The following is a 10,086-nucleotide window of genomic DNA, read 5'->3' as shown; positions in this document are numbered from 1 at the left end:
TCAGGTATGCTGGAGTGCAGTTGGTGGAATTCACTGGGATGTGGTTGTACATGTCTACCAAGTCAGGCAACTTTGCTGGCCATAAGTTCCGTTCCTCAGTAAGTCGATTACCACTTGGTTCATCTTTTCGCACATCCCGTTGGTTTGTGGGTGATACGGTGTCGTTCTGATCTTCTTACACCCGTATAAATTGCAGAATTCCTGGAACACTTCTGCTTCAAATGCTGGTCCTTGATCAGTCAGTACCTTCTCTGGGTACCTGTGTGGTCTGCAGAAGTACTGCTGGAAGGCTTTGGCTGCTGTCCTAGCCGTCAGATCTTTGACAGGCACAACTACCAGAAATCTAGAGTAGTGGTCCACGATGGTTAGAGTGTAGACATAGCCTGACCGGCTGGGAGTTAGCTTTACATGATCTAGCGCGACCAGTTCAAGCGGCCATTTGGTGATGATAGGCTGCAGGGGAGCCCTTTGGCTGTCACGGTCCTTCCTGCGTAGGCTACATGGGCCACACTCTCGACACCACTTTTCGATGGCTTTCTTCATGCCAATCCAGTAGAACCTTCCACGGAGTAGACTCTCCAACTTCCTCCATCCTAAGTGTCCTGCTCCATCGTGGTACGCTTCCAGAACCATTGGGGCATCTTGTCTTGGGACTACTATCTGCCATACCAACTCATGAGTGCGTGGGTCGATGCTTCTTTGGCACAGCTTACCATCGTAAATAAACAGTTTGCCTCTCCTCTTCCACAGTTGTTGCGTCTCTTGTGGATCATCCGGGCCAGGGTGTGAAACTGCCTGCGTCAGGAGCTCTTTCACCCGACGGACAGCGGGGTCACTGTCCTGGGTCTCTGCCCATCCGTGGTGGGGCAGGGGATTCAGCGTGGCGTCCTGCTTATTCTTGCGCCTGTTCCCCACATGATGGGAATACTGAGTGGCCTTGGGGCGATGGAAAGCTGGCAACTCTATTTCTTCGAGTGCTTCCGAGTCTTCTCCGGTTTCTGGCAAGTTGGGCATCATGGACAACGCGTCGGCATTCGCATTCTTGTGCCCTGCCCGGTACTTGATGGTGAAATCATAATTGGACAACTGGGCCATCCACCGCTGCTCCAGGGCACCAAGTTTCGCTGTGTCCAAGTGTGTCAGTGGATTGTTGTCCGTGAAGATGGTGAATTTTGCTGAGGCCAGGTAGTGCTTGAACCTCTCCGTCACTGCCCAAACGATGGCGAGGAACTCCAGCTTAAAGGAACTGTAGTTGTCAGGGTTCCTTTCAGTGGGATGTAGTTTCCTGCTGGCACAGGCAATTACCCTCTCTTTGCCTTTTTGGACCTGGGACAATACGGCTCCCAGTCCCATGTTGCTGGCATCCGTATACAGCACAAACGGTTGGTCATATTCAGGGTAGGCCAGCACCTCTTCTCCCATCAGCGCCAACTTCAAACAAGTGAAGGATCCTTCCAGGCCGTCATTCCAGTCAAATGAGGTATTCTTACCCTTGGTTTTCTTGGATTGGCCCACCAACAGGTCTTGCAATGGCGCGGCTTTCTTGGTGAAGTCTTTGATAAACCTCCTGTTGTAGCCTACCAACCCGAGGAACTGCCGGACTTCATGGAGGTTGCTGGGCTTCGGCCAGTCTCTGATCACAGTGACCTTGTCAGGGTCTGGGGCCACACCTTCAGCACTCACTACATGGCCCAGGTACTGCACTTTGGGCTTTAACAGATGACATTTGGACGGTTTTACCTTTAGGCCAAAGTTGGACAGGGCTTCGAACACCTCGGCCAGGTGCTTCAGATGGTCCTCATAAGTATTGGAGAAGACAATGACATCGTCCAGATATAGAAACATGGTTTCAAAGTTCTTGTGTCCAAGACAGCACTCCTTCATCCTCTGGAATGTTCCTGGGGCGTTGCACAGTCCAAATGGCATGTAGTTGAATTCACAGAGACCCATCGGTGTGGTGAAGGCCGTCTTTTCCTTGTCCGCCTCTGCTACGGGAACCTACCAGTACCCACTGGTGAGATCCAAGGTAGAGAAGTAGTTAGCAGATTTTAAAGCAGCCAAGGACTCTTCTACTCTGGGCAGTGGGTATGCATCTTTATGCGTAATGCGGTTTATCTGCCTATAATCAGCACACATCCTCATCGTGCCATCCTTCTTCCTGACGAGGACTAATGGAGCTGCCCAGGGGCTACAACTGTCTCTCACTACCCCAGCCTTCTTCATCTCTCGCAACATGTCTTTGGCACACTGATAATGAGCTGGGGGTACAGGACGGTATCTCTCTTTAATGGGTGGATGATCTCCCGTGGGGATATGATGTTGAATCCCTTTTACCTGCCCAAAATCTAGGGGGTGCTTGCTGAATACCCGCTCATACTCATGAACCACTCTGTAAGCCCCTTGTTTCTGGAGTGATGGGGTAGAGTCAATGCCCACGTGTAACTTCTGACACCAATCTTCCGTTTGCCCTGCAGAGCCATTGTCCTCCGCCTGGTTGGATGGGACCAAGGGTTCTGGTGCCTGTATCACATTATTATCAACAGTAAACAGTTTGGCAAGTGTGGCATATTTGGTTAGGTGGACCTCTTCCTCTCCACAGTTAAGGACACGTACTGGCACCCTCCCCTTGCGGACTTCAACCACCCCTCTGGCTGTCAGGAGGGTGGGCCTACTATCTGAATACACAGGTTCTACCAGGGCCTGGTAGTGTTTACCTCTGAGGCCTATTGCTGCCCGACACCATATTAACATTTCACTCCTGGGGGTATTGCAATAGGGATTGAATCACTCACTGTGGCACGGCCAATTTCTCCACCAGTCAGTTCTATCTGCTGTCTCTGCATCAGAGCCCGGATCTCTTTCTGAAGGGCACGTTGTTTACTGTAACCAGCTGTGTCTGCCACCTGCTGTAACAAGACAATAACCTCTGCAAGACAATTTTCTATGACATTAGTACCAATGGTCATCATGGGGTTACATTCACGTCGGTCAATATCAACAATTACAATTCCTTGTACCTTCAATTCTACCCGCCCCACTTTAATGGTGACCTCTTTGTACCCCACTTGTGGTAATGGCTGACCATTACTGGCTATTATGGTGAAATCATCATCAGGGCCACGAGTAATGTCGGTGTCCTCCCAATAACGTTTATAAAGGATGTAAGGCATAGTTGTCACCTGAGAACCGGTGTCCAACAGAGCGTTCACAATGGGGAGAACAGGTCATCCTCCAATGTACTTGGCTCTCCAGTTTTGCGGGCCTGGTCGTCCTACTCCTGGGGGTTGGCCCTCTGCCCCAGGGGTTGCTTGTTTAAATGACAGTACCTTGCAATGTGGCCCACCTGGTGGCAGCGGCGGCAGATAGGTCGTCCGTCCCGATGAAAGCGATCGTCGTCTCTGCCTCTGGTTGGCGGGATCCTCCTCTGTCATCACCAGGGAACATCCTCCGGTCTGAAAGCCAGCTGGATCTTCTCCTTGGGGGCCTCCTGTAGGGACTGCACGGTCCGAGCTAAGGCTGCAACGCTCTTGCTCAGCTCCTGCATCTGGAGGCGTAGTCCTGCAGGGGAATCGTCTTCCAGGATCTGGGCATCGGCCTCGGCAGACACTTGAGCATCTGGCGCCACCTCCTGGAGGTACGCGAGGGCTTCACGCCTGGGAAGTACTGCACGGCTGGGCTGTCGCTCCTGTAGCACTTGGATGGCCTTGTCCTTAAATTGCGCAAAGGTCAGGTCAGGATTCTGCATGGCCAGGAGGTGCAGTTGGGCCCTTTGGTGACTGCACAGGAGCCCCTCGATGAACCGCTCCTTTAAGAGTTTATCCTCATCTTGCATGCTGTTTGGATCATCCTGCTTGATTGCCCGCAGTGCCTCCTGGAGATTAAGGGCATAGTCCCGTAAGCTATCCTGCGGCCTCTGCTTGCACCCATAGAACGTCAATTTAATTTCTGTAGCGGTGCGGGTGTCAAAGGTGGTTTTAAGCTTTGCAAAGACCTGCTGCGCAGTTCTCTTATCCGCAGCGGGCCAGGACTTCACTTCTCTCAGAGCCGCTTCAAACAGTTGGCCCGTTACCATGTGAACTTTCTGGGGCTCTGTCAAGGGATAAAACTCAAGCAGGCTGCAGATCCCTTCCTTAAAGTCAGTTAATGTATGTGATTCTCCAGAGTATCGTGGGGGCCAGGCTGCTCCAGGTAAGTATGGCATGGAGAAGGGCATTATGGCCGCTGTAGCCGTGGCGGTGTCCGGCTGGCTGATGGAAGCAGCAAGCTCTGCGCAACCCGGCGGTGGTACAAGGTCTGCGGCTGCGCCTATTGCGGGGCCTGGAGGTGCTTCCAGGTCTGCGGCTGCGACCGCCGCTACTTCCCTTCCCGGATCGGACATGGCCATTCCTCCCCTCTGCTAACCTGGTGGAAGTCGGAGCTCCTCTCTGGAATCGGCACTTTGCAGCGTCTCTTCTGGCGGCTCTGCTGCACGGCGTCTCCACTTCCGGCTTTCCCAGGCAGCAGCACGGCACTGGTCTTCTTGCTTCGCGCTCTTTTCGGCTGGCTCTGCCCACAAAGCTATGGCTCCTCCCCTCGCGCTCCACATGTCGCGGCAATGGCGGATTTTGGCGGCAAATTGCAACACACAGTCTTTAAGCAAAGCGCAGTTCACATACAGTTCTAGCACAGTTCTTAGGCACACATGACCTGATTTTTCAGGCTTAAGTAAATCCTGTTCGTGACGCCAAAATGGATCGCCCCCAGTGTAGGGCAATGGGGTACTGGGTACCGGGTCCTGCGGTTCGGGGGATGTCACGGTGACTGACCCGGTCCGTGGCCCTCAGGGGTGTCCAGGAAAAGAGTTTATATATGGGCAAGGTGCAATAAAGAACGAGGAGACAGGTTTGCAGTCTTTTACCTTGTTTACTGAAGACTTCAGATGGTATCCTCAGCCCGGAGCGCCAGATGACAGGGCAGGCAGAGTCCGGTCGGTCTGAAGGCAATTCCAGAGTCCCCTTGTCCAGGTGGAAATCAGTAGCTAGCTAGCGCCTGTGTGTTGTAGTACCTCCCTGCTGAGCTTCTCGGTAAGGTCCTCACAACTCTTGTAGATGTTCTAGATGTTATTTCTTCCTCTCTGTCCCCCAGATGGTATTGATATGGAAATATTTGGGTTGGATAAATATATCCCTGTGTGTGCTGTGGCCGCTCCCAATTAGACTGAGTATTTTGAGCGCTCAAAGGAATGAGACTGCAACACCATTGTGTCAGAACAACATTCCATCAATACTGGTACTTTATTGTACGTACATAGTTTTATATTTTCACATAGAAAGGAGTGGTTAGGGGTTGTCAGGGGTGGTTAGTTAATTACCATATTGTCTAGCTCCTCTGTCATTGGTTATCTAAACATATATGGAATATTGTGATTAATGCTCATATGACTGCTGATTAAGCTGATTAAGCAACTAGAATTGAGCTCTCTGCATGTAGGACAGAGTTGAGACATCTGACACTGTTGGTCTGCCGTTTCAGCAAGATTCAGCTATATTCTAGGCATTATTTCAGACATCTGACCCAACTTCCGCTTTTGAGATGGAAAACCCCCATACAATCCGTCTGGCTTATATTAGTTCATTGTCAGCCATTTTAAGCCATTGATTATAATGTATATATTAGCTGTGAGTATATGAGTATACTAGATGGCAGCCCGATTCTAAAGAATCAGGAGTCTAGAATCCATATATACTTTATTTATTCAAATGTAAGAATAATTTGGTGGGCGGGGACCCTCGGCCTCCGATTTGGTTGGCGGGGCCCCACGGCCTCCGATTTGGTTGGCGGGGCCCCTCGGCCTCCGATTTGGTGGGCGGGGACCCTCGGCCTCCGATTTGGTTGGCGGGGCCCCACGGCCTCCGATTTGGTTGGCCGGGCCCCTCGGCCTCCGATTTGGTGGGCGGGGACCCTCGGCCTCCGATTTGGTGGGCGGGGACCCTCGGCCTCCGATTTGGTGGGCGGGGACCCTCGGCCTCCGATTTGGTGGGCGGGGACCCTCGGCCTCCGATTTGGTGGGCGGGGACCCTCGGCCTCCGATTTGGTGGGTGGGGACCCTCGGCCTCCGATTTGGTGGGCGGGGCCCCTCGGCCTCCGATGTGGTGGGCGGGGCCCCTCGGCCTCCGCTTTGGTGGGCGGGGCCTGGCCCCTCGGCCTCCGCTTTGGTGGGCGGGGCCGCTCGGCCTTCGATTTGGTGGGCGGGGCTCCTCGGCCTCCGATGTCGTGGTCGGGGCCCCTCGGCCTCCGCTTTGGTGGGCGGGGCTGGGCCCCTCGGCCTCCGCTTTGGTGGGCGGGGCCGCTCGGCCTTCGATTTGTTGGGCGGGGCTCCTTGGCCTCCGATTTGGTTGTCGGGGCCCCTCGGCCTCCGATTTGGTTGGCGGGGCCCCTTATCCTCCGATTTGGTGGGCAGGGCTCCTCGGCCTCCGATTTGGTTGGCGGGGCCCCTCGGCCTCCGATTTGGTGTGTGCTCTGCCTGGGGCCCCATATGCTGCCTGGGGCCCCTGTGCTCTGCCTGGGGCCCCATATGCTGCCTGGGGCCCCTGTGCCCTGCTTGGGGCCCCTGTGCTCTGCCTGGGGCCCCATGTTCTGCCTGGGGCCCCTGTGCTCTGCCTGGGGCCACTGTGCTCTGCCTGGGGCCCCATGTTCTGCCTGGGGCCACTGTGCTCTGCCTGGGGCCCCATAAGCTGCCTGGGGCCCCTGTGCTCTGCCTGGGACCACTGTGCTCTGCCTGGGGCCCCATATGCTGCCTGGGGCCCCTGTGCTCTGCCTGGGGCCACTGTGCTCTGCCTGGGGCCCCATATGCTGCCTGGGGCAACTGTGCTCTGCCTGGGGCCCCATATGCTGCCTGGGGCCCCTGTGTTCTGCCTGGGGCCCCATATGCTGCCTGGGGCCCCTGTGCTCTGCCTGGGGCCCCTGTGCTCTGCCTGGGGCCCCATGTTCTGCCTGGGGCCCCTGTGCTCTGCTTGGGGCCACTGTGCTCTGCCTGGGGCCCCATATGCTGCCTGGGGCCCCTGTGCTCTGCCTGGGGCCCCATATGCTGCCTGGGGCCCCTGTGCTCTGCCTGAGGCCCCTGTGCTCTGCCTGGGGCCCCATATGCTGCCTGGGGCCCCTGTGCTCTGCCTGGGGCCCCTGTGCTCTGCCTGGGGCCCCATGTTCTGCCTGGGGCCCCTGTGCTCTGCCTGGGGCCACTGTGCTCTGCCTGGGGCCCCAGTGCTCTGCCTTGGGCCCCATATGCTGCCTGGGGCCCCTGTGCTCTGCCTGGGGCCACTGTGCTCTGCCTGGGGCCCCATAGGCTGCCTGGGGCCCCTGTGCTCTGCCTGGGACCACTGTGCTCTGCCTGGGGCCCCATATGCTGCCTGGGGCCCCTGTGCTCTGCCTGGGGCCCCTGTGCTCTGCCTGGGGCCCCATATGCTGCCTGGGGCCCCTGTGCTCTGCCTGGGTGTAGGACACTGGTGACGTCACTTATCTCCGGACATTAGCTCCGGACATTAGCTCCGGACATTAGCTCCGGACATTAGCTCCGGACATTAGCTCCGGACATTAGCTCCGGACAAAGCCACGGAAGTTGGCACAAATTGCAGGAAGTAGTATTCTAGGCAATTATATATTAGATATGATTATAGAGGAGTATACATGGAAGTGAGATCTACATGATATATATATTTCTATCACAGTATGGATAGGACAAACCCGTATGACTGGGATAGCCTGGGGCTTGTTTGTAGGGACCCTAGAGACGCCCCGACCCCCACAATTTGCCACCGTGTCTTCTTAGGTATTAAGGTCGGGCAGCCAACTTGGAATTGACTGTCCTGCCGGTCTCTGGAGCAAGGCTCAGACAGTTGCTCCCTCGGTGTTCCTGGCTACCGGCTTCTGCGCCTCAGAAAGGAGCAGCTTGTTCCTGGCTGATCTCCCTCTGGTATTCCTCTCCTGTGCTCTGCTTTCCTGCACACTCTCTGCAGTATGTTCACCTTTTAGTGTCTTTTTCCAGGAGTTGCAGCACTTCAAGCCAGCAGAGCTCCACTTCTTCTGTCTGCCTGACAGGAACTGAACCCCTTTGCTTCCAGATCAGGATGTAAATAGGGGAGCTCACCCTAAACAGGCTTAGAGCTCCCCCTTCTGGTCTGGAGTGTAAACATGTTGCATGCATGTAATACCTGAATGTGGTTGTCTTTCATTGCCTTCAGACATGACATCACTTCTCCCCTGAAAGGATAATGACATCACTGCGACGACCAGGACACTGGGGCGCCGCATACCCCTTAGACAATCTAATATATAAAGCTGAATGTGTGTATGTGTGTATGTCCGGGATTGGCATCTGCACCGTCGCAGCTACAGCCACAAAATTTTGCACAGTCACACGTCTGGACCCCGAGAGTGTCATAGGCTATGTTGTGAGGTGAAATTTTAACCCCGCGCTTTCCAATTCACCAAACAATTTTGCCCCTATCTACATAATGGGGAAAAAGTGAAAGGAAAAGTGTTGGAGGCAAATTAACAGCTGCCAGATGTGAACAAGGGGGACTTAAAGAATGAGAGCGATGGCGCCAAAGAGTATATACTGTACAGTTGCTAAGGTGGGGCCCCGACATGGGATAATCTCCACACCACCACGGGGATATGAACACACACACAAAATGCGCCACACACTACCACGTGCTCGAACACATATACCACCCTCAGCGCACATTTCACCACACATACACCAACCTCGCCACATAAAAGTCGAAACACAAAAGTCGCCGCTCAAAACTCGCCACGCGCAAAACTCTCCACATGCAAAACTCGCCACACGTGCAAAACCCACATCATGGAAAACTCGCAACATGCAAAACTTGCACACGCGGAAAAATTGCCACATGCACAAAAGTTGCAACACATGCAAAAGTTGCCTCACACAAAGCTTGCACATACTAAAAAGGCACCACACATAAAACTCGCCACGCGCAAAACTCGCCATGCGCAAAACTTGCTGCACACAACTTGCTACACTAACCTGTCACATGCAACTCGACACACAAAAAGTTGCTACACGCATGCCGCCACACAAAACTCATCTCACAAAAGTCGCTACATGCATGTCGCCACACGCAACTCAACACACACAACTTGACACACGAAACTCGCCCTAAAACACACACAAGTCTGGTATTATCCTTCAAAAATAAAAATCTGATTAATAAGCAGACAAACTACAAGAGCAACAAATGTACCATATAGGAATCCGGCAGCTGTCATTCACATGACCAGTCTATTATGTGTATGTGTGAGCTAATATATACTGCCAGGGGGTGGGCTTACTGTTGGCTAGGGATTTATCAGGCTGCCAATTTAGCTTACAAATACTGAGGTAAAAATACTGACCAAATAACGTGTGAACGAGGTCTAATACAGGAGGAGATGACATACAGATATATACTATATACAGGAGGAGATGACACACAGGTATATACTATTTACAGGGGAGATGACACAGAGGTATATACTATACACAGGAGGAGATGACACATAGATATATACTATATACAGGAGAGATGACACACAGGTATATACTATATAGAGGAGGAGATGACATACAGGTACATACTACATACAGGAGGAGATGACATACAGGTATATACTATATACAGGAGGAGATGACACACAGGTATATACTATATACAGGAGCAAATTACCTACAGGTATATAGTATATACAGGAGGAGATGACATACAGGTATATGCTATGTATAGGAGGAGATGACATACAGGTATATACTATATACAGGAGATGACACACAGATATATACTATATACAGGGGAGATGACACACAGCAAGTATATACTATATACAGGGGAGATGACATACAGGTATATACTATATACAGGAGATGACATACAGGTATATGCTATGTATAGGAGGAGATGACATACAGGTATATACTATATACAGGAGATGACACACAGATATATACTATATATAGGTGAGATGACACACAGGTATATACTATATACAGGAGGAGATTACATACAGGTATATACTATATATAGGAGGAGATGACATACAGGTATATAC

The sequence above is a fragment of the Ranitomeya variabilis genome, chromosome 5 (assembly GCF_051348905.1).
Source record: "Ranitomeya variabilis isolate aRanVar5 chromosome 5, aRanVar5.hap1, whole genome shotgun sequence".
Lineage (NCBI taxonomy): Eukaryota > Metazoa > Chordata > Amphibia > Anura > Dendrobatidae > Ranitomeya > Ranitomeya variabilis.
This window is presented reverse-complemented; position numbering follows the sequence as displayed.